This window comes from Anas platyrhynchos, chromosome Z (assembly GCF_047663525.1).
Source record: "Anas platyrhynchos isolate ZD024472 breed Pekin duck chromosome Z, IASCAAS_PekinDuck_T2T, whole genome shotgun sequence".
In the NCBI taxonomy this organism is placed as follows: Eukaryota; Metazoa; Chordata; class Aves; order Anseriformes; family Anatidae; genus Anas; species Anas platyrhynchos.
Window position 1 is genome coordinate 28,675,799 of NC_092621.1, and position 22,965 is coordinate 28,698,763.

Sequence of the window (22,965 nt, forward strand, 5' to 3'; positions counted from 1 at the left end):
CTTTAGAATGAGCTTTGAAGCTTGGGTTGGAGTCTTGCCTCAGAAGCTACTTGTATTGTCAAACATGGATGTTTGCATATGTACTGTGTGGCATGTGTCCTTGGTCCTTACAGTGGGCACACTCATCTTACATTTCTGCAATAACCCAAGTCTTGCTGCTTTTGATGACAGAGCAGAGGAACGTGTGATAAGACCAAACACAAAGATCAGTCTTTCTTGCTCCGTCACAACCACAGACCAGTTCTAGCTCCCTGAAGAGACATCATGTTGTACAAAGAGGGTAATTCCATGAGTTCCTGCAACCCCACTTCTTCAGCCATGTCCATGCCATTTTATGGGCCTAGTGGGACAGCGCTGTCTTTGTAAGACCTCCTAGTTATTTCCATTAACAAGAGCCTCCATTTTGCAAACCACTGTTTGGTCCATCAGTCGCTTTTCATCTTCCCTCCACCCTGGACACCATGCACTTCTGCACTTCATATTGACTCTACAGTCTTTGCTAACCACAAACAAAACTTGAGGATGTTTTTTTTCTTTCAAGTTTCACGTATTTGCTTTCTCACTTGTGACAGGATATTTTACTGACTGCTTTATACATAAGCCTCCTATTCTTCTGAAACCAGGACATTTTTTCATACCATTTTCTGCCTAAAATAATAATTTCTGATGCTTTTTTTGGATCTCTTTTTTGTATTTAGAACGAGTCAAAAGGCTATATTAGAATAAATTTAGAGAGAGTGAATTTGATAAATACACCTGGCTTGAAAATTTCCCCAGCCATGAAAACTGCTGTAGCAAAGTGAAGCCTGCTCCAAAGCATCATGAATGCCTTGCGGTGGTTACTTTACCTCAATGACCCCTTATTGAGGTAGGATTTGCAGTTTGTGGAATTGGAGGGAGAAGCTGTTCAAGTGGGCAACCTAGGGAACACACAGCCTCCCTCTGTGAGATTCTCAACCACAATTTCAGAGGAAATAACCCTGGAGGTACCTATTCACACTCAGCCAGCCCCAGAGCTGCTCGTTGCTCCCACAACAAAGCTGCAGGAACTGTGTAATTACTCCTGCTCAGGAAGGCTCATGTCTAGGGAGCAAAATTAATACTGATCACAGCCCTGCACACTTATGCGCAGCAACATATTGCTCCCTGACACAAGTCCAGTGATATTGTATAAGGTAGTCCAAAGTTTGGTCACTAAACCAGCCTGTGACATGTATGCCTTGCAAACTGCTGCCTGATACAGGCAGATCTGGGCTAGGTGTATCCTGAAGACAATCTAGCCATGATAGCAGAGCAATAAGCAACACAGGCACCTGCTGTTTCTTCCACAATCCTCAATCTTTTCTCACTTTTGTTCTTACCTGATGTGGCAGATGTGTTGAAAGATACCCTTGATATGTCATACTGCAACTGTACTATATAGTGATGGCCCCTCAGATGGTGATGTACCTTACCCATGGCCACTCTTCCGTGTGCCTGGCTTTATGAGGCCAGCTTTCCAGCTCAGTTCAGCATCATGTTCTCTTTCTGCAAATGAAGAGACTCAGGCCTCCACTTAAGCTTATTTACCATTTATTTTCTTATCATATCAAAGCAACATTTCTGTAGACCTTTTGTATCAACACAGAATACTGACCTTATCACCAAAACACTTTTGATACTGAAGACTATTCAATTGGCAGTTTTAAGAAATACTGTTTCCCAAGTAATTGGTTGAACAAGAATGGCTGGGCACCTGCTCAACTGGGAAAACAAACAAACAAAACCAACCAAACAAACAAAAAAACACTGTCTCCCATCTCTCCTAGCATTTTTTTGTTTAGTAGGAAACAGAAAATTTGCTCATCTCCTCTGTTTTTTTCAATGCATCTATCATGGTTAGAGTAGGATAATGCACTTTTTATTACTTTTTTTGTTTGTTTGTTTTTTGTTTTCTCTGGAAGTCAGAACTCTCCAAAGGCAGTAAACTGTATGACAGCTGGACCTCTTCAGCACAGTATTGTACCCCATTTAGAGCTATGTTATCTTCTCCAGTTATTAAGGTCCTCTTTTCCTCCACAGAGTTGTTAAATATGATTTAAGAACTTGTGAAAATATAGTTGGTTACATTGTTCCTGTAACATGACAAATATCACCACCTCTCATTTGTTATTAACAGGTATAACCCATTCAGATTCTTCTTGAATGACAAACTCATCATTGTAGAGCCTAAAATTTCCTGTTTACTTTATACTGCCTGCAATCTTATTTCAGAGCTAACACCAGTGTTGCTGGTGCAAGGGATTAAAAACCTACTACTCTATCCTTCTGCCTCAGGAAGAGTAAACTGTGTTAGGCCACACCAGAGTTGTCTTTCTTGATCTCCTCCTCACTGCCAATACACATACAGCTGGCAATGTCAACTTCTTGCAACAGTCTGTGACCCACTGAAGTGTGTGCACCTTTCTCTTACTGCTTGTTGTTAGTGGAATTTGCCAGTGTGCATGCAGCCCTTCGGGACGTTTTTTGAGGACTCTCTCCTGCCCACCCTGATAAATCTACAGTCCAGCCTGAGCAGCTTTCCTCATATTTTTGCTTTGTCCTTGGCCAGTTACCTGCCTTGCATTAATTTGTGCAAAAGTGTTGTACCCTGAGCCCTTGTCACCCTCTGGTTCTCTTGTTAGGAGCTCCCCAGAATCAGAGGATTGGTTATTCAGCTTTACAGTGATAATATGTAGATTCCAACTTTCTTCTCTTTTCTGAACTTACTGTCTGAAAACACAATTTAATTTTTCTGTAGAATGTGGCTCTATCCAAATACCACCATATGATATTTAGCATCCTTTGTCCAGGTTATCTGAAACCATTTAAAAGATGCAGTTTCTTAGGGATGGCTATTTCCACTGGAGACCCCAGTGGCTGGCACTGCATAATGTATGTCCTCAAATAATGTGAGTTTTTCCAATGTTTCTCACAAGGGATGTTTAAAAGTTACAGATCTCCACATTATCCTCTTCCTGAGAGATGTGGAAAATCCCTTGTCCCTCAACAGCTGACTGAAAGCCACTTAAATCTCCATGCTTCAGACCCATGTCCCTGCCTGAAATCTGAAGAGCCTGTGGAGAATACCAGCCTAACAAGAGGACAAATCCCTCCCTTGCTTTGATGCACAAACTGTCATAGTCTGGGCAGTTAGCTTTGGATTCCAACTGATGTATGCATCTGAGGAAAGCAAGGGGAAAGGGCCTTTGCACTTGCCGATGCACAGAATTGTCTCTGCCTGTCTTGAAGAAACCAAAGAGCTGCATGGAGACAGTAGGTTGTCACATTTCTTACCTGGAAGAAACACTGGGTTGTTTCCCTGTAGTAACTTTGCATGTACCTTATAATACTTCCTCTCAGGTGTGGCTTCCTCAACTCAGCTAGCCTGGTCAGCCTGGAAAGCTCCTCATCTACCTGCCCAAGCCCAGGACCCTAACCCTGATATACCAGGCAGGGTTAGGCTCCTGCCACTACCCGCCCCTCATTCCCTCCCTGGAAAGTAGGTAGCTCAGCAATTTGATTATTTTTTTTTTTAAATCCCCTTCCCCTTTAAAGGGGATCTGCATAATTCTAAGGGGGAAACTAATTTCAGGGAACATATGATAGAGTCTTGTTCTAAAAACCCTTTCAGAGTGAGAAGCAAAATACTGAACAGACACAGCATGCATTTGGCCTCCTTGCAATGCCTATTATTAACAATTACTGCTGAACAAAGCCAGGGAAAGACCTCTGGAGGGCAGCCATACATTTTCTGCTTATTCTTGAAGGTCTTGCAGTATTTTGGCTCCTCTTTGATCTTTACGGAGCCCAGAAGAGCCAAGTGCGCAGAAGTTATGTATTCAATATGTACATGAACTTTAGGCTCTATAAAGGAGAATGCTACAAATTCTTGCTTTTGGGAAAAAAAAAAAAGAAAAAAAAAGAAAAAAAAAAGAAAAAAAAAGAAAAAAAAAGACTTTGCCCTCAGTCTCCTCATTTTCTTAAATCATTTTCTTCATGTATTTTATTTTGATTTGCCCATCTTGTAGTTTATCTTACACTTAACTCACAAAAATGATGGTTAATCCCACTGTAGACAAACTGAAGACCACGTTGTATGCATCTCCCACAGGTTCTTTCCCCCCCTTAATTTTCTGCATGTGCCTTTGACAGCTCCTTTCCCTCAGTTACAGTTACTTGGAAATTAATTTAAGATAAAATACTAGTAATATCAATCCAAACAGCTTCTGACGTTACACTAGCCATGGGATATCTTTTATATTATGTGGTTGAAGCACGTATTTTTCTTATGGTCAAATTCATACCAGCATGTGCCAGTGGCTAAAGGGTCCTGATTTTTTGCACCTAACTTTCCAGTAGGAGAGAAATCAGTGACACAGAACTCAAATCCAGAAGAGTTCAATGCTCAGAGCTTATGGTGCATAACTCTGTCAGGACAACATAAAGTAGATAGCTAGGGAGATTTTCCAAAAGCCAAAATTGTCTTCAGTGCTAGGAAAAAGTACTTGGAAATATTTACCTCAATGATATTACAATAGGTATGGTATTAACATGCCTGAGGAACATGTGAGATAGAAAGAAATCTAGTTGTTTAAGAAAGTGTTCAGCATCAAGTGATATGGCAAAATAAGATGGTTTTCATACACAAATGACAGAGCTGAATATCTCTCACAGCCAGTATGTATGTAATTAAACTAAAATGATTAGTGTTCCAATCACTGCAGGGCACATCTTCACACTCACCCCTCTTCTGAGATCAAACTGCCTCTGTTATTCAGTACTTGAATGTATGATAGTCTCTTCCACAGCTCTGCACAGGCAAGCTACAGATATAAGGACTTCAGGAAGGAAATATTTGGAAAATCAGAGAGCAGCTTTGATTTAGGGAGTTGATTTTTAAACTTAAGACTCTAATTTGCATATACAATATATATATTTCATAACAAGAACACAAATGGCAACTGGAAACCAAATACAAAATTAAAATATTTTATAAAAAAATTTTTAAAAAAGTTAGCAAGTGTATTGTTTTTTTAATCATGATATAGCAAGTGCCATGTCACTACCACCACATGCACTGTATGTCCAGCTAAAGCACATAGAAAAGTCTCTGGAACATCATTGCTGACATGATTTTCACACCTTATACCTGCCAAATAATTATATAGATCACAATCTGTCCTTAAATTATGCTTTGTAGGATACACAAATAATGAAGTCACCTGACTGACATCTTTCTATGGTATGTTACGGCATGAAGCAAACATTGTTTTAAGACCGTGATGAAGTTTCATGCTTGCAGTTTGATTTCCAGCAGGGCACATTCCACCTTGAGTTAGTTTTCAACCACTTGCCAAAAAAGAAAAATAAGCTGCTGCGTTTGGATATGGAGTGTGAAATCACCCAGATGGGGGTAATGTGAGTGCACATAATTGTACACCTGTTAGTTATTTCTGAGGAGCTAACCTGTTCATGCTACAATTAGGTACAGTGTAAATCACAAAGACAGAAAACACATTCAATCAGTTGGACATGGTGATGGAAAAAAAAAATCAGATTTCATGGCTTGATAGAAAAATCATACTAGGGTCTAAATGAGTTATTTCTATGGCTCAAATAAATTATCATCCAGACTTACATAGGTATTAACAGGGAGAATGTTTTGGAGAGACAGACTTATATACTCCTGGGGAAGGGAGGTGTAAATCAGTGCCGTCAAGGATACAAGGGTTTAGGACTGGGAGTTGCTCTTATGTAGGGAAATGTACTTCCAGGGGGGAGGCCAATGAGAAATTTCCTTGATGTGAATGGTACCAAATGTGGTGCGTTTTCCAGACATAAGCCTACAAAGCATCTATTTGCAGTGTCAAAAGATGATTTGCTGGCATCACATCAGCAACCCTGTGCTTTGAAGACAGATGTAAGCCAAGGCTGTGGCAACAGCCTTCAGCACCATGTCAATAACACATAAGGAGTTTGCACCGCAGAGTTTTGGTGCAAGAGAAAAATAAGTGAGCTTTAAGCACTGCTGTGGAGTTGAAAACATGACTGTTCATTATTGGCAGCCCTGAACACCAGTGGCCAGGTGCCACTCTGATGCTGGCTGCTTGACATGGCGCTATTCCCTTTTTCATGGCTGCTGCCTCACAATATTCACTGTTGTATTGTTGCTTGATAGACTCTGTCAGGGCAAGGCACCTGCATGCTTTGGCTTCCAAAATACACAGTACATCTGCAAGAAGGTGCCTCACTGTCTCACTGCTTTAGATCAAATGAGAATATGTACAGTGTGGCAAGCAGCTGATTTTGCAGCTTTTCACAGCCTTGGAAAAAAAATCACATTATACCCATATAATTTTGAAGGTCTAACAAAAGGAAATCTCCTATGGTGTCTCAAAGTTTTTTCACTAAAATAGTAACACAGCTTTTCTGTGAGAATACATAGCTGTTAGGTGAAATACTCGTTTCATGTGTCTTGAAACAATGACTTTCATTAACAACAAGCATTATGTTATAAGAATGCTAACATTTTTACACACAGCTTTTAGTTCAGCAAGTCCCAGGCTCTATGGTGATTGCATAGGACTTTATTCAGTCTCCTCTGAAAGCAAGCAGCAGTCCTTCATTGGCTGTAGTAGGCCTTGGATCAAGCACGTAACTTGCCAAGTGCCAAGCATGCTTCCAATCTCCTTTCTGTAATAGTTTATCAGGTGCAAGGCCAGTGAAGTTCTTGGTAGCTCAGCTATGCAAAATAAGTAGAAGACAAGCACAGGAGCAAGGACATGTTGCAGTAGTTAGGAAATCATCAGTCATTTAACTCATTTGAACATATTTAAATTTACTTTGATTTGGAAGTGTTCCAAGCCAAAAAACTATGGAGCACAGCCAACAACTTAAATATCTCTTAAGGCCATAAATATGATCTTCTGTCATTGCATGTATCCACTATTAGTGTTAATTCCACTTAGACATGCCTTTTGAGGGAGGAAGTAGATGGTCCAGATAAATACTCTCATCTATTGTATCTTCCAACTTACAGCATTTGGACTCGTGGAAACAAGTCTTCTTTTGTCATCAGTTGGGAGTTTGTTTATAAATCAGCAAGGGGCAGCCTCGGTGCTTATAAACCTTGGATAATCACTTCCTATTCCAAGCAGTGTGGAGTGGCATCTTTGTCATCACTAATGGGAATAAGCCAACGAATGCAAGAGATGATCACGGAAGAACTGGCAGCTGGGTGACTTTGGAGCTTTATTATGTCATGCTTCCTAAGCAGTTCTAAATATCCAAGGTATGAAACAAGTTAGATTTTATGATGCTTTATCAGAATATTAGATGCTTATTTAACTCATTTATTAACTTAATAAAGCTTTTTAGCAACATCTTAATGTGCTGTATGACAGAGGATGATCAGTGTTAATTCTACTACAGCCGAAAATATAAGGAAAGAACCAGATCACACCACCTCTGGAGTATATGTTGTTGGTCCTCTAACAAGAGGAGTTGCCTCTTGTTGGAAGAGAAACTGGCAAATGGTGGATTAGGATGGCTGAGATGCAATTTACAGCATGTATCTAGGATAGAAACTAACACAGCCAGTGAATCTGTTTAGAAAGAGAATGTTTAGACCCTAAGTGCAGCAGGCTATCTTTGTGGTGCCAGCCCCTACATCTGTCTAACATGGCCTTGTGTTGGCCACTCCGCACTCGGGGACAGCAGGATGCCGGCCACTTCAGCACAGCTGGGGTTGTGCCTTTTTCTCTGCCTCTAAAGGAACGACCATGCTCTGAGCAGTCTGCTACAAAAATAAACACTGACATGGATGGTGGGAGTGGTGAAACAATCAGCTGCACTTTCTGCTAAGTTCATTTTGAGACTCATTGATGACTGAATATTTTTTATTTTATCTTAACGCTGAAACCACAACTCCAGCAAAGTCAACATGGGAATTGTGAGCCTGACGAAATAAGTGTTAATTTGGTAAATTTTTGTACAAGATCCTCTTTCATGATTAGTAACTGAGGTGTGGACACCAGGCCTTCTTGAAGGGGTTTGTCTGTCACCATTAACAAGATTAGAGCACACAGGCTTTGAACACAGAGGAAAACCGATCTCCTAGTGTAGCTTGATGCCTTCAACACAATTTCTAGGGAATCAGCACATCAGTAAGCAAAACAGAGCAAATGCAGGGTAGCTGAAACAGTACATAAAAGAGGAGGAGAACAGAGAAGACTCATATCTTCTTTCTACCCAGCAGTGCTGATCCTGAGGGATGAGGGAATGAAAAATACTTCCCTACAGGGAAAAAAACTCCTTTTGCCCTATAGGGGGACAAACAGCCCAGAGTCAGGAAAAGAAGAGAGGGAATGCATTATAATTTTTGCTTTCTGAAAATGTAATGCTCATTACACAAACTGTTGGAGAAAATTGCATAGTTCAGATAACTTAAGGTGTAGAAGGCTCATGCCTTCCTATTTGTTCCCAGGAAACAGAAGACTGAATGCTGTGAAAAAAAAAAAAAAAAATCTTCCACAGAATATCTGAAAGAAATACAGTCAAGTTCTACTTTCTATGGCAGAGAGCATTGTGCAGCTTGGCAAACCCAGCTAGACCTGGTGCAGATCTAGCTGCCAGAGAAACAGTTCTTTGACACTGAGCATCTATGGAGACCCTTTTTGTTAAGTGTAATTTGGATCCAGGAGACTACTTTAATCTAAAATGGGAGTCTGCAAATTGTTTCTTCTTACCCTGTCAGTATCTATGGTAAATACTGCAAAAACACAAAAAGAAAGAGAGAGGATCTTTTAAAACTCTTTATTTCAAATATATTTCAACCTGAATGAAACTGTACTTGGCAGAGGGAGAAAAAATGAATGCAGAAGGATGAAAAGTGGACATTTATGAGATGTGCTGAAACACTCTGTCCTGAGAGAGCAGAATGATTTATGTTTATTCTTTTTTTTTTTTCTTTCCGATGCTTTTCTCTCTAAATCTCTTTATTGTCTAAGTCCAGTAGGTTCTCAGTGTCAGACTCACATAATAATAGCTTTGCTTTGTCAAGAGAGGGAAAACAGTTTGCTACATGCTTGCCTGACACTCCTCATTATCATCTGGGCAAAACGAACTCTGAAAGAGAAGAAGAAATAAGAAAAACTAACTCCCTCTTCCTGGAGTCATTCATCAAGAGCTTTAGTAGCAAATGTTCCCAAACTTGCAACACAACCTCTTGAAACAAGAGCTGACTTCTTGCTAAATTCCAATATTAGTCACAGTTCTGCGGTCACAGCTCTTTGTTTTTAAATAGAAACCTTTCTCATGGCTGTGACAAGTTACTTTGTGGAGGTAAGAAAGGAAGGCACGGGAGCTTAGGCTGCTGTTTGCCGTCCTCCGTCGCAGGTGACCACAGAATGCAGCAGAGGGCAGGGACGGGGGGGAGGAACAAAACAATCTCTACAAGGGCTGACAGACACAGGGCTTTCTGAAGGGTGAACAATGCAGGCAGTGTTACAGGCAAATGGGACCTTTCAACACCCTTGGAAAGGAGAAAACTTAAAAAAATTAAACACTCTACAGTGGGTTTCTAGTGACTTATACTCACCACCAGCTATAGTCAAACAAGCCTGCTTGTATAAGCTTGTTAATGGGGAGAAAAACATCTGATCAGTATGGCATTTGAAGATGATTAATGAGAGGGCTTCTGACAGGATAAACGTTCTCTGCTTTTATGTGTCCTTGGCTTGAAGCAGCACCTGCTCACTTGCAGCGACGCGCTATCGGGAGATCTGTCACTGGAGCTGGCTGCGTGCGTCAGCACGGCTTAGAGGTTCCCGCATCAGACAGTGCAAAAAGATGCATTAGTGTCCATAATGACTGGCAGAAAGAGACAAGGCTTCCAGGGCTCAGGGCAAGGGGCCAGGAGACGTGAACCTTGGCTGGCTGTGCCTGTGTGGAACAGTCTTAGAAAGGCTGGTGTGAAATGTGCCATCTCAGCCCTGCTGCCTGCGGGCTGGTTTCACACCACCAGCCTCACCTGACTACAGCAGCAAGGCTTCTTCTGGCTCCTGGAGGCTGGAAATCAAGCTGCTCTGTCAGTTAATACATGCTGGAGCCCACTGAGAAGAAACCCTGTTCTGCTACTGCTAGTGCCCCTGTCAACCTAGTGCCAAATGTGTACAAGGCCTCAACATTTTTACTCTGGCCTCTGCAGTACCTCTGATGACCCATGTACCCAGGTGAATTTCTGTCCGACCTCATGCAGAGAGGACAGGCTTCAGTCAGACCCAGGGATACCAGGCTCTGTAAGGGCTCATGACATGGACACATGATGTCTGTCTCATGCTCAGGGAAAGGTAGGACCAGGAGAAGCACAGCTGTACAACAGACTGCGATATAAATACAGACTTCAAGAAAGCTTTGATCAGAGTCCAGCAAATTTGATAATAATTATTGAAAGCTCCTCTCAGAGCCATGCAAATATGTCTGATGACTGCAACACAAATACCTTGTGCCTGACCGAACAGCCAGGAGAGTTCATGACGCAGACTCCCTTGCTCTGATCCCAGGAGACTGCATTCTCCATCATCTACCCATCAAAAAGAGAAACCAAAGTCTTCACACCATCCCCATTTCCCTCCTGGAGGGAATGACATCCTCCCAGACCTCCACATCAGCAGGAGTCCTCTGGGTGCTGCTGCAAGAGTGAGAGTGGCAATGATCTGCACTGCTGGCACGGCCTCTCCCTTTGACATGAACACTACCACCAGCTTAGACCACACCAGCACTGCCTTCTTTTTGGAGCACTGCAGTAATGTAGAAGAAAAGAGGAGGAAGATTATCTCAGTAAAAAATGAGTGCAAACGTCTCACCTTCTTCACCCTTGGCAGCTTTCCACAGGGCACTTTAGAAGGCAGCACAATCTTTGGCTTTCTTGTCCTTTTTTCACCTTGCTCACACTGCTGGGGAAACCCATGTGAGCAGAGCTACCAGTGTGTCATAGTGCTGAGGCAGGTGCCCAGGGTTTAGTTACAAAATTCACAGGATTTGAGGTTCAAACTGCATGTTAAGCATGGTCTTTCCCCACACAACATGTAGGAAAACTGGCAGAAAATACAGTGAAATAGCACGAATGAGCATCTACTAGCACCAGCACTCACTCCTTACTGTTCTTCTGGCACCATCAACACAGGAATTAGAGATTTTAATCTGTCAGAATTCCCTGCTCGCTTGAAAAACACATGGTTTGTATCTCTCTTTGTTATTCTAATTTTCCCCAAAGTGTATGTGTTTCAATTTACACCTACTACTAAAAACTGAGCCAAATATGAATGAGAAATGATGAGTATTGCTTGATTCAATAGAACAGGACAGTAGCTTTCACCAAGAAAAACAAGGAGGAAAAAAAATACCAACACCAACAAAACACATATTCTATTAGAGGCCAATTCTCTGCTTATCTACCCTAGAACAATTAGCACTGATATGTATATTTACACTCAAGGCTCTAAAATTAACTAGTCTGGTGTCAAATCATGAAAAACAAAACAACAAAAAAACCACCATTGTTTGCAACTCAAAATAACTGAAAGAAAAAAGTAACTGAAAGAGACAGTCGGATCATGGCACAATGATTTTCAAACACACATTACTGGCTTTACACAAAAGAAGCTGACAGAAGTAGCATAACTGCACTGTAAAATAACTGCAGAGGCACAACAGTCTGAAGGCATTTAAACCTGTAACCATTGACTTGGAATCTTTTGCTCAATATAATCCAATCATTCCTATATCTGTACTTTGGGATATAATCTATCAGCTCGCTAAAGACTATGGTACAGTCCACCTCCAAACATTGTGGATTGTTCAGTTTCACTGCATGGTAAGGCAAATTCAAGAAAATTGAGAAAGATATATGTCTGCATGCCCCAGATGTCTGCAGGCCCTGCTGAGGGCAGCCATCATGTAGACCAGAAGAAAAACAGGAGTGGGAATGGTGGGTATAACGCAATATGAACTATCTTTACACTTTCAAAAAATGGCTGCAAGATTACTGCACTGAGCACTCACCGAGAAACTCCACCATAACTCCTGAACTTGATGAGGACTGCCTATTATAGCTGACATCCCCTGCCACCTTGCTTGTTGTGCAAAGTTTGTGATTTATGGTGTGCTTGTCTGATGCTGTTTAGTAACTGAAGAAGCAGCAATAAGTTTTAAGTTTTGAGCAGTATCATGTTGAAGTTTCTATAATTTAGATTTCTATAAGATTTCAGTTAAAATCAAGGTAAATTCCTTCAAATTTTCTTCGGCTTTGAAAATACCTTTGCCTTGTATATGTACCTCTTAAAACAATACAAGTGCAGCTAATAAATACACCATTTTTGCTTGATATGGCAAAAGTGAAAGAATGTTTTAGGTAAAAAGAACATCTGCAGAGTTGGCTGTATTGATTTGTATTTTACATTAGACAGAAATCTACCGTTCAACAATAATAGAACTATCATTACAGTAGTCTTTCAATGGTGAATTTAGAACAAAAAAAAAAAATATTTTGTTTATATTATTTTTTTATATAGGCCCAGAGAAGGATGAAAAGCAAACAAGAAAACTGAGGGAACAGGGGTAAGGAATACTCTCTATTACATACTACTACCTGCTTCCAAGAGGATGTGAACAAGGGTTGGTGTTAATGGATTTTATTTTATTTTATTTTATTTTATTTTATTTTATTTTATTTTATTTTATTTTATTTTTTATTCACAAGACTGAAATGACTGTGTTGGCTCTGTAATTTGTAATTTTTTCTATATTTGGAGGTTGGGGGCAAAGAAACATTTTCACAAATAATTATTGGCTTGTTTAATTTCAAAATAACTAATTAATTACAAAAAGCTGTTAAGGGTAATTAATAACATTATCCTGACAGCGAGAACAGGATAGACCTAACAGGCTTTTCCTAACAAGACCTTTCCCCACTTTGTGGCTGATTTGTTTATGATGAGAGATGTAAAAAACACCCAACTATATGTGCACACAGTGTCTATTTTCAGTGTAATCAAAAGCAATCACAAGAAGCCAGTGAACAGCTGGCTTTTTGTACGAGAGATGACAAGATGCACCAGCTGTGAAGAGAAATGGTATAAAATGAAATTGCTCTATATGCTGCTTTAAGCATGCCACTTGGTCATTTGATGTCTGAAGAACTGGTAACATTCCTAGGAATGCCCTTCCAGAAGAAAAAAGCTTCTAGGCAATCACTTAGAGGGAGAGGAACTTCTGAAAAGAGTTTGCTGAAAAGGGGAGGCTCTCTAAAGCTCAAAGTCAAGAAGATAATGTAAAAGCAGAAATTCAGCTCTAGGAGGAAGTGCAGCCCAGAGGGCAATGCTCATGACTGTTTTCAAAAGAACGTAGAATAACTACAATGATGCTCTGCCTGGATTCTGATATTTGAGAACAAACTGTGTAAATAACTACACCATATGGGAAAGGCATAAACAACTACACCTCCAGAGGAGGGCAACAAGGCTGGTAACAGGGCTGGAAGGCATGTCCTATGAGGAGAGGCTGAGGACACTTGTGTTGTCCAGTCTGGATAAGAGAAGGCTGAGAGGCAACCTCACTGCTCTCTGCAGCTTCCTGAGGAGGGGAAGTGGAAAAGGAGGTGCCAGCCTCTGGTCCCTGATCACCAAAGACAAGATGTGTGGGAAGAGTACAAAGGTGCACAAGGGGAGGTTCAGATTTGACATTAGGAAAACATTCTTCACTATGAGGATGGTCAAACCCTGAAACAGGCTTCCTAGTAAGGTGGCTGATGACCCATCCTGTCAGTGTTGAAGGGGCGTTTGGACAACACTCTCTGTAGTATACTTCAGCTTTTGGTTAGCTCTGAAGTGGTCAGGCAGTTGGAGTAGGTCCCTTCCAAATGAAGTACATGTATTATTCTATTCTATTCTATTCTATTCTATTCTATTCTATTCTATTCTATTCTATTCTATTCTATTCTATTCTATTCTATTCTATTCTATTCTATTCTATTCTATTCTATTCTATTCTATTCTATTCTATTCTATTCTATTCTATTCTATTCTATTCTATTCTATTCTATTCTATTCTATTCTATTCTATTCTATTCTATTCTATTCTATTCTATACAGTCATAGCCCAGAGACTGGGGTAGGAAATGAGAGCTGAAACTATTGAGATTCATTTAAAAACAAATAAATAAATACATGACAGGAAGTCTCTGTACACTGTATTTTCTCTGGCCAGGTATCTCACTTGCACTGGTAATTAGTGAAGCATTACAAAACAGTACTCCAACCATTGGGCTAACCCAACTGATTTTCCTTGTTGAAGAGAAGTTCCAGTAACTGTGGGTGCAAATAATTAAGTACAATGGATCGGGTTTAACATATGGCAATACAACAAACTGTTTCAAAGAGGAAAATCTGTTACAGAGAGTGGAAAGTGGAAAAGAATCATTTCTGGACACAGTATTTATGGTTGCACAGATACGGAGTTAATGCAAAGCTCTGGAAAATAAATAAACAACCTGTCTCCCCTGAATATATATACAAATTAAGTATATATATTCATTATCCCAAATATTTCTGAAACATAAGCTAAGAGATCTGTAAATATAAAATGATAATAATGCCCTTTTAAAGCAATTTAAAAGCCCTCTGCAATGCTAATTTTGCCTCCTACCAGCCAACCTCCAGAAATAAGACTGCTATAAAATGTAGTACCCTCATTCTCCTCACCGCATAACTGCCTGTACTAGACTTTTTAAGTTTCCAAAGATAACTCCAAGCAAGCAGAATACATTTTTTCCTATGTAAACAATAAATCTTACATATGTTTGACCTGCCAAGTAATGTACACAAACCATTTCTACACCAGCAAAGATAAAAGCTGTAGCAAAGCAGTGAGGTCAAAACATCTAAGAAAAAGAGTCTGTTAAAAGTCTATTAGATCCATTAATGACAAACATTGGAACCAGAGAAAAACTCAGAGAAAAACTGAGAAAATCCTAGGCACCTTCAAAACCACTTGTCAATAAAGATGTACTAATTGCATTAGTGTAGACTCTGTAATTACTCATGTTCCTTTAATTGTTTAGCTGTTAATATTATATGATATGTTAATATACTTCTGTAATGTTAATATACTTCTGTGATGAAGTGTTACTAGGTTTCCAATTCCATTTGACTGTAAAGACTTTTGTTGCAAATCACAAATGGGATGGTAATAGTTGTCTTGGAAAGCATTAATAGACTTTTAACAGCAAAAGGTCTTTGATTCCAAGACAATCATGTGCTTCCTTAAACACCACCCACCTGCCTTCAAGGTACAACAGAAGGAGCAAAGTAGAAAAAAGCCAAAGAGCCCTGAACAACATCTGGAGAGTCAGACACGTGGGTAGTGGATCTGAACATGGTGAATGAAGCAGTTTTCCTGGCTGCACACAGGACGGTGTGGGATGGGATTTCAGCCCCATTGCTGTTGTGCAAGTGATAGGTACCAAGCCACTGCCCAGTGCAGACTCTGGACTTGGGTTGCTCTGCCCATGGTAGGTACTGCTCAGCTCAATGTGGGACACTGGTAAGAATTTTACAGGCAGCATAGTAGGTGCATTTTTTTTGTTTTCAGTTTTGAAGCCTGTGCTTTAACTGCCTGTAAGAGACATTCCAGCACGTGAAATCGGTGGAATAAGCTGGCAAAACTGAAAAACAAAACACAATTTTTATCTTGGTCATTCTTTTGTTCCTGACCTCATCCTCCGTATCTGTGAAGGAGATCCACACACAATTTCCATGCAATCTCTGGTGTACTGATAAATATGAAAAACATGGGAGAATTACAAGATCCAAACAGGATGTCAAAGGTCTGTTGTCCAAGGCTGCAAATGCTTCTTTATTCTCAGAGAACAGGAAACTTTTTTGTGTTTCTATATATTTGCTCAAAATGAAGACATCAAATGTACTTTAGGCATCCATGTAATAAAAGCAAACCCACATTGTCAGTTAAGAGAATTATTATACTCCATTTCCAAAGAGCAAAAGCAAACATATCTCTTGTCAAATTTGGCTAGAACCTTGCTGAAGTGTAATTCCACCACAGCAGCAATGAAGTCCTGCTTTGAAAGGCTGAGATTTGTGTCAGAAAGGACCCTGTCAGGCTAACAAAGAAAATAAAAGGTAGGATCTGATTTCTATACCTAAGCCCTTTCTCCTGTAACTAGATCTGCGACGTTGCTATGAGCTTCCTGGAAAAGATTGAAAATGTGTGAAATGGAACCAGACCAGCCTAGTTTCCATGAGTGGTCAGAAATGTCCATCTGTGTCAGCTGCATGTAGGCATCGCATTGCAAATGAACTAGGGAACAGTGGCTCTGTGGTGATAGCCTAGTTTTAGTGTGGAAAGAACTATTCATCCTATGGATTATCATGAGAGACTGCAGTAGTCCCTCGTGTTCCTTTTGGGGATAAAGCTTGAAATTTGGTAATTTATGGACTCATGACATCACTTCAATGGGAGACACTTTACAGAGGCCGCCAAATCCACAAACCTGAGGTATATTTTATTCTCACCTTAGAAACATATTGCACATTATCAAATTAGACTAAAAGCTCCGATCACATGGCAGCAGCAAACTGCCAGGTTTTCACTGATACTCTTTGCATAGACTCGTAGCTGTCCTCCCTTCTGTGTCTTTGCAGCTAACAGACACACACTCTGATCAAATCAAAATGTCCATTTATTGCAGCAGCAGACAGTGACCAGATATACTTTCCTGGAAAGGAATGAGGAACAATGGCAAACCTGCAGTGATATTTCCCCAGTTATTCAGCCTCCAACATGTTACTGTTGAGGTGATTTCTGAGTCTTGCATTTTATATATCTTCATGGATTTTGCATTCATGTTTGTCTAGTTGATCTATGTAGTTTTTTTAGGCTTTCAGGTTTCATATTGTCCTGTAGCAAACATTTTCACAGATTATTCCAAGCCTGTGTGGAAACCCACTTCTTAGTTTTTTGTTTGTTTGTTTGTTTTTGTTTGTAATCTGCCACAAGTTTGATACCCCTAGTTTTTGTATACAGAAAACATTATCTTATATTTCTTAGAAAGCCTTGAAATAAGACTGCTTTACCCTTAATAACAAATGTCTTTAACTACTTGAATTTGACCTTAAAAATAGTTAGAAGTTTTTTTCTAGAGCTGTCATTTTAATAGCTTTTTATTCTGTTATCACGGAATGATAATCTCCATAGAAGAGCAATGAGGAAGACAGGGCAACAAAAGGAACGTGTGTTTTAATTACTGAGGCTGAAAGAGAGAAGCTTTAAAAGCAATCCATTAATGGAACTTCAGGTCTGAGGAAACAAATATATTGATTTATTTTAGTCCCATTTCAGTAGATGGTGTCCTGTGAAAGTAATAAGACATACAAAGACAGAAACATTACTGCACATCTCAGACTAAGCTTGTGAAATTCAATCTTCTAAAATCAAGAATGTATCTTTTTACATATTTTTATTTATTTTTTAATTTGTTTACTTTTTTTTTTTTTTTTTTTTTTTTTGGAGTGGTTGTGGTACATAACTTTATGGGCAGAATATCACGTATCACAATGGTAACTAAACAAAATCCCAAGAAGATTCAGATTACTCCTAAAGAAATTTCTCTTGCACATCATAGTTATCTTCAGCTTGTTCTCCCTTTTCCTTTATGCCTTTCTATCACTCAAATGCAACTGGACAGGTATTAGAAGAAAACACTCTGGTAGCTAGCCTGGATTAGGAAATACATACTTTGTATACTGGTCAGACTAGGGCAGATTGCTTTAAACATTACCATTACTGGTATAGTCTTAACAATGATATCATGCTTTAAAATGTGACAAAACTGAACAAGATCTGAACAAGGTCTAAGCAAGATCTTAGACTGGAAAGTTCTTTTCATAGGAGTTGACTGTCATTTACTGATACATCTCCCCAGATCCCTTAAGAACAGGTCTTACCTAGGCCTTTTTCTGTGCAGGAGAAATTTCTCTTCCTTACCCTCAACATGCACCAAAGCTCTGAAATAGTTAAAAAGGCCAACCAAAGCAAGGGTATTTGCCTGTTTCTAAGTTTAAATGAAGGAAAAAACCCTCCTTCAGTGAAGATGTTGCAAAATGCTATGCAAGTTCCTGCAGGCACAGCATAAGAGTAAAAAAGCCCTTCCACATCTGTGTTTATTATGACAAATACCATTTAATCTCCCAGCCTGCATTGCAACTGCAGGTTATTTTTAAAAATATGACAACAAAGAGGGAAAAATGGAAGGTGTGTCCCACCCTCCACCCCTATGCCATTATCTGAAGAGCTACTTTGAGCAAATTACTGTTCTGGGTTATCTGTCAGCTCTCCACAGTCAATGCCAGACTAAAAAGAAAGACAAGAGACTAGCCCTGTGTTCTTTACCTCTGAATAAGTGAGTGCTTTCCCAGCAGTGTCAGCACAGGGATGACAGAAGTCAACTGTTAATAGGCAAACCCACTCACAGAGAAAGAATAAAGTAACAAGTAGGTTAACTTAAGCCTTAATTAAGTGATTCCATCTGTTGAACTTCCTCACCTCAGAAATACAGAATGAGAGAAAAAACTCAAATGGGAAGGGGAAACTCAAGAATTATCCACTTTTCTCTGAGCTCCCTTGCATCAGCAGTGAGTATTATGCAGCAGTAGCCAAAATCATCAGGTGACATAGACTGATACCATAAAAACCTTTGCATAACGAGAACTGCTGTATACTGGGGTCATTTGAGTGGATATCTGGACAAAAACTATTACTGCCAGACTTTAGCACAGTGACAGACTTTAGCACATCATGCTGTATGATTTCTAAAGGATCTGCAATGCATTGACTAGATAGTTTTCTCCATTCCCTTTGTAAAATACTTGAATGACTTTTACTTAAGTATTACTACAAGTCTGTACTCCTGCCCACTCCTTTGGTCTGGTGGATTTCAAAAGACTTGATCTCAGGCAAGTACTGGTGTCAAGGGGCCCAAACACAAAGAAACAAAGAGTGCATACCTGCACTTCCTAACGCCTGTGCTAGGGAGATTTTAACATGTTTCTGGCATCACTGACTTTGGTCATTGTCTGATGCCAGAAGTTTTGCAAAACTATATTTTTTAATATTAAAATTATCCTTATTTAATAGATCCACTCAAAACACTAACAAAATGCTACACAAGATGTTTTCAGAATTTTATGACTGAATTTAGAATAGGTCTGGGAAGGGCAACCTAATCCTTACTGCATGATAAATCTCCTCAGCTACAATAGATATAATCCTACAAGGCTTACGTTTTGCAGTTATTCTACTAACTAGAAGTTCTTACAGAAAGCTTGCCTCCCAATACTTCAGTATTTATTCTCATTTATCCTTACAACAAATGGTAGAGAGAAAAAAAAATTAATAAAAAAATCTTGTGCAGCTATTCCCTATAACACATAACCAACTAATTCCCTGTTAACTCTGAATTTCATATTTTGTCTCACCTGTGGAAATTAAATACTCCTCCAGGACACAATCTAGGTGTGAAACGTGAAGTCATCTACCCCATCTCTCCCAGCCACAACTCTGTCTCACATTGTCTGCACTCTTGGGTGAATCACTGCAGAAAGAGCAGGAATGCCACAGCTCCACCACCCAGCAGAGACTTCTCCCACCCTTTACACCAGCTGTTAGGAGTGTCAGAGGTTGTTCTTAATAGAACTTGAACTGCAAGTAAAATGGGGTGGAACATTTTCTCATCATATACATAAATTTCTTTTCATAAACCTGAACTATGTAATCTAAAATCTTTGACAGAGTTGTGATGCATAAAGGTAGTCCCAAGGGAGACTAGATCTGAAGCAGCAACTCTCTGTCTGACATGAAATGGTATTTTCTATCCCTTAAGGAAACTTTGAGTTAGAAACAAACAAATTATGCCTCCTTTTAGAAAGGAGACTTATCCTATTGTTCTTGAAAGTCTAACAAAAAACCCTTAAAAATGTAAAAAAATATGATCTTGATTGGCTGAGATTTCTCTCCAACATGCAATTGTTCTTTCATTAAAGTCACTAGACAAATTGAATAATTACTTTCTTCACTGTGGTTTGGAGAGTTATTTTATTTGTTTATATTTTTACCTTCAATGTAGTCTAGGGCCCTTGCTTTGGTTTAGAGACGTGGTATACCAAATTCAAGCTCCTCCTAGCCTTAAAAATGTCCCATTTTCTTGGAAAAAGCAAATAAAATCATATTATTTTGTATTTGAAATGCTTTTGGTTTTTAGCAGGTTCATTTTTGGGCATTCAGACCATGCTGATTTATCAACATTTTTGTGTTCAGAACACTGAACTAGAAAAATCTAAAACAAAAATTGTTGTCCTGAATATCATTCGCATGCTAAACCACTGTGAACTTAAGCTCATACTCACTAGCTGGTTTCCATATGTCCATAAATTGCATGACAGGAAAAAAAACCTTCTCTTTTTCTACTCTTCAGTTTAGAGAAAAAGCACAAAATGTTTGTTGGTTATATCTATGAAACAGATTTTTCTTTTTCTTTCCAGTTTTGTGATTCATTTCTACTTTCTGCATTAAGCAAAAATCAAAGCTGTTCTAAGAGGACACACGGGAAATTTTTCATCAAAGGGAAGAACAACACTGTTTCTGTAAACATGAAGTAAGCTGGATTTCTAAATGCTCAGATGGATACAGGTAAAGTGCAAAGCATGACCAGCAGGCAGAGTGAAGCAGTAAATGTTCAACTTCAGGGACAGGGGAGCAATTACAGAAGTAAAAGGTATCTTGAGCTCTTAGAGGGAGATGGATTTTCTCCTTTTTATAACAGCTTCATGAAAGCCATCTCTGAAAGTGAAGAGTATTTACCTGAAGTGGAGTGGGTTCTACTAATACATTTATAGCTTTTAATATTTGACCCATAAAAAGATCAATATGGACAGCCAATTTTAGCATGAGCATGCCTGTGTGGCTGTCTATATCACTAAATCTAGTAAGCAACCATAATGAAATTACTATAACATCTCATAGATTTCATCAAGACTTGCACTTTATTGACGTTTTCAGTTTGAAGATATTTGCTGGATCAAAAGAGACACTAAGGATAGCAACCTTAGGAAAATTCTGATGAATACTCTATGCCTTCTAGTTATATAAAAGTGTCACTAACAAGAAAGTCTCTATGAAAACTAAAATCTTATGCAGTTTTTCTTTTTTTCCTGGAGATGGTTATGTGTTTCCAAGTCAGAAAGTTCTATGAATACTAATGCATAAACAGATGTAGAGATTAAGTAGTATTAGAGATGTGTGTGGTGGAGGAAAACAATCAGAAGGCTGTGTTTTGAGTCAGCACGGTGAGACTATACCCAGACAATCCTCTTTCTGGTGGAGTTACTGCTTCACATATTTACTTACACATGGAAGCAAACTACAGAAGTGGAGCCCTGCTTACTAACCAATTTCACTGCTATGTTTTCCTATTGACAAATATCACTCTTAAAACCAGGATATGAGAGTGTTCCAGACATGGTAAGTTGGTGGGACTCTCCCTTAATACATACAAACATTCCTGAAAGCCTACTAAAATAAGAAATAATGAACTTTGGCCAGAGTTCATACTGTCTGAGAAACACACTTAAAAAAAAAAATAAAATAAAAAAAGTTGATATGAAACTAATTAAAACTCCTGCTGTGACAGTGTTTTATATTGCTGTGGTTGATTTCCAGTCTTCAAAAATGTAGAAAGCTACTTCCATGCATAAACATATTGCAAGATAGGCTCTTTGGCTCTTTGATTATGATATCAGGGTCCCCCACTCTTCCATTTAGAAGAGTGCTTCTACCCTTCCCTAACACTGCTTCCTGACTTTCTCATCCACAGTACTATTAAACCCTGCAGAACAGGACAACGATGAAGTTTATTGTAAGCCATGTGGGCTCTGGGAGAGAAGGATTGTGCATGCTGAGTGTTTTGCTAAGCCCCTGAGAGAAGAAAAATGAAACAGGGAACTTGTAAAGGATTTATGATGCCTGGGATTAAGGAAATGTGTGAATGCTCTTGCTTAACTAGTCTGAGGTAAGAGAAACATGTGGAACACTTCAGTGCAATACTACTAATGTTTCAGTGCAGGTGCTAAATAAAACAAATACTTTTATCAAAGCTCTTGTTCCAGACATCAAATAAACAAACAGTGTGAAAAATGTAGTTCAGAAGTGAACTTAGGAAACTATTCCAGTGACTATAAACACAATGGCACTTCCTAGGCTGTTATGGTGATATAAGCTCCATTCCCATTCACAATCATACCTGGCTTCTCTTGCACTCACAGGAATCCCACCCCTGCAGTCTTTGGGCTGCAGTTTTCATCTAAAGGTGAAGGACTGACGGTATCTGTCACTAAATGCATAGCCAAAAGATGTATTCTAGTATTAATCTGGTAGCTCTAAACCTGTTATGTTTAAATTCCTTCACTGCATTAAGCTTTCTGGAAAACATTGCAAAAATTATTTTGTCTGTCTGTGCCTTGTCCCTGAGCCATAAAATGACTACAGTAACACTCTGTGGAGTAGTATCTTTTAGTGTAGGTAGTTGCCATTTGGCTTCATACCAGGAATGATAAAGGACACAAAACATTTCCTGGTCACTTGCACTATCTTGCCATTGAAAGAGCACGTTTTGACTGTACATAAAGTTGTCCTCTTAATTGCAGAGATCTAGAGATTCAACAGTATGACCTCCATGGCTTTTATGGCACTTGTAAAGCTGTTTGCTGTATTACAGAGAAGAGCAGAAGGTCCTTGCCCATCATCAGTTATGCAGTTATCAGCCCAAACTTGAAGCTTCCTTTTATAAGATTCTTATCTTCAGTTGTATTCTGCAAG

The 22,965-nt window shown here is 39.3% G+C and overlaps 1 long non-coding RNA gene across 1 annotated transcript; it reads left to right on the forward strand.

Annotated features, from left to right (window-relative positions):
• The first annotated feature begins 7,066 nt into the window (after nucleotides 1–7,066).
• Nucleotides 7,067–21,090, forward strand: LOC140000797 (uncharacterized). Its single transcript, XR_011806016.1, has 3 exons — nucleotides 7,067–7,312; nucleotides 12,594–12,639; nucleotides 20,634–21,090. It is a non-coding gene; the product is annotated as an uncharacterized lncRNA (long non-coding RNA).
• The last annotated feature ends 1,875 nt before the right edge of the window (nucleotides 21,091–22,965 follow it).